Consider the following 3102-nt stretch of genomic DNA (forward strand, 5'->3'; position numbering starts at 1 on the left):
AACGTCTTAGAGATAGTTCTTCCTTCACAGTGAAATAATTCGAAGGCAGGTTTAGGGCTATACTGTGTGCCATATTCAGTGAGTTCTGTATCCTTCAGTCAAAGTGACGTAGATGAGAGCTAGAAGATGTGCAATAATTCAGCTCTACATTATTCTTCAGTACAGGATTGTGTATTCTTACCCTCATTTCAGGAAATCATGGCAAACAGGACGGAAGGTTTGTTAGCAAAAAAAAAAAAAAAAAAAAAAAAATGGCGATCTTGGTAAACGAGCCTTAAAGGAGCCTATGGTAAAAATTATTAAAATTTACAATAGGGCTTCCTTGTGTTTGATCAATGTTATTCTTCAGTGTTTAATTGTAACCGTGCACCTCAAAACGAACATAAAGTTGCACACACTGATTTTGCGTGAGGACTGAAAATAAGTGAAATGGGTCAACCTAGCCGAACTTGACATATTCATATTTTCTGAAAGAGCGGGTCTTCTTTTACATTATGCTAAAATTTGGTATCATAAAACGGGCAAGAAAGTGTGTTTTTTAGCAGTTTATCTCGAACATTTTTGGTAGAATATTGTGATTAAGTGTGTCTTTAGAATCCCTTTTTTATTTCTGAAAAACCTTGTCCACACTCTCCATTTTCAACTATAATAACTTTTGAAAGGATAATGCTACTGCTTTGAAAGTTGGCATTGATTATGGACAGAATGTGTTAATGAGGCATGCTTAATTTCAGTTTAATCTGATTATCCCTTCATTGTTCTTACTCTGGTGGTTTACTTCTTGTTTTTTGTCCCATTCGTCGCACAGCCAGCACGGTTTGGTAAAGATTAAGCGCTTGAATAGACACTGTACTTCAGAGCCTCTTTTCTCAGTTCAAACATTTCTTGAGTTTGTGCTTTCTTTCCAATATTTAGATATTTAGGAGAGTCCATTTGATTTGAGTTATACATCATTTTAAAGCTTAAAGTCTGCTCTTTCAGAATATGGTCTTAACTAAAAATTCATGTCTGGCGACTTTTTGTTTGTTTTGAGGTGCAGGGTCACAATTTGTTGTCTTTTCGCAATGTAATGGAGGTAGATTTTGTACATTTATGTTGGCAAGCATGAGAAAATAACCTTTCACATTCCGTTCTCCCAGCTCTCTCACACCTAAAAATGTTCCTCGGGCCTGTAATATATTATTATTAGAGTAAAACAGTTACATGGCAGAAAATATCTCCTCTTGCACACTCATTCAAAATATTTTAACGGAACAATGCACTTGACAAGTAATGTTACTTGCGTGATACATTACTGAACACGATGTCATATTTTTTTTTTCAATTTCAATTTCAGCTTCTATTTCGATTTCAATTTCTTTCAATATATTATATGTAATGACATACAATGATTTTGTATATGGTATGGCATCATGTGATATCATGATATGATATGATAATTAATTTTGTTGTTGTTTTTGTTGGTGTTGTTGTTGATCTGTGTTCTGGAAGGATTTTAGAGTAAATTTAGCTTGGATGCCACTTTGGCAACCTAAGGTAACTTTTTTTATTAGCCTAATAAGCATATCCATGTAATTAGCATATGTACAATATCTAATATGTTGCTAATTTTACTCCATGCAAGAAGCCAGAAAACATGGATAATTTTTAAAGGGGTTTCTATGACGAGGAATTCATTCATAGCAACGCTATCCATTTTGAAATGATGTAAATGTCTTGAACAAGAAAATTAGCATAATGAGCTAATTTGCATATGAACACAGTCTAATATCAAAATGGTAAAGCATATAATTTGTATGGCATTGAAAAATTTTTTAGTACCGGGATTTTTGTTGAATCGTGCTGCAGATGCTATTGAGGTAAATCAAGCTTGGTTGCCACCTTAGCAGCCTTGGGCAATTATCTTTATTAGTCTATAATAGCATATCCAGTTTATTAGCATAATATGAGTTATGATGTTAAATTTTAACACATTGTACTTGGGGAGAGTTGTTTAGTGAAACGTTTATTTTCAATTCGTGCTCTTGATTGGTATTGAAGTGAAGTGAACTTGGTTGCCGCCTTGGCATCCTTGGACAATTATCTTCATTAGCCTAATACGAATATCCAGCTAATTAGCATAATATGTCATATGTTGCTAATTTTGAAACAGGAAGCCTTGAAACAAGATTAATGCAACTTTTCAAGGATTTTGTATGAATAGGAATCTGTTCAGAACAACTACATTTTCGGGGGGGGGGTAATAATGCAAGATGTTCAGGATGTTTCTTTAAATTCTTCAGGGTATAGACTGAGAACAAGAACCCGATACTTTCTACATTTCATATCCGTCAATCCAATATGGTTACATTTAAAGACGTGGAAGAATTGCATTTGCTCCACAGATTTCAGGTATTAAATCAAATGCTTTGATTGACGGACTTGGCTGCTCTGGTCTCTTGCTAAGAAGCTATGCGATTCGTTAACACTGCTTAGCATTCGGTAGTAAACAAATTGATACATATAGTGCTCAGGACATTTATCTGAATGACCGTTCTTACTGTGATGATATTTTCAGATTTGGTGATAGTTTTTACATGCTGTAGATCTACATTAAATATCAATCATTTTAGGCGTTATTGTTCCGTTCAAGACGCTGTATTATAAATATATGCTACAAAAAGCACAAAAGTAGCGAACGTATGGACGGCTAAAGTAACTATCTATTAATCACTAGTATAACACCAAATGGAATCATTAAAAAAATTAACAAATGTCAAAGAGGCCCACTTGGTATTTTTTGCCCCAAATAGAAGTAAGGACAGTGACAATCTATATCCAAGTGAAGTTTGGTTGTTTGTTTGCGTAACATGTGGGTAATTTTTATTAAGTCTGATTCTACTGCATGAGTAGTTGATGTCTTCATCACTTTGAGGGCTAAAAGTTGTAACATATGTATTGTTGCTATGACATAATGACTGAATATTTTACGTTCTTCAGTATCGATATATTTTAATTGTATTTATTAGTGGTGCACAGGCGTTTCAGTGCACTCTAGAAGCATTTATGATGATGCAAATCAGTAATGACATAATGGTTCTCCCTCATGCATTTAGAGCAAGC

This window comes from Diadema setosum, chromosome 15 (assembly GCF_964275005.1).
Source record: "Diadema setosum chromosome 15, eeDiaSeto1, whole genome shotgun sequence".
Classification (NCBI taxonomy): Eukaryota; Metazoa; Echinodermata; class Echinoidea; order Diadematoida; family Diadematidae; genus Diadema; species Diadema setosum.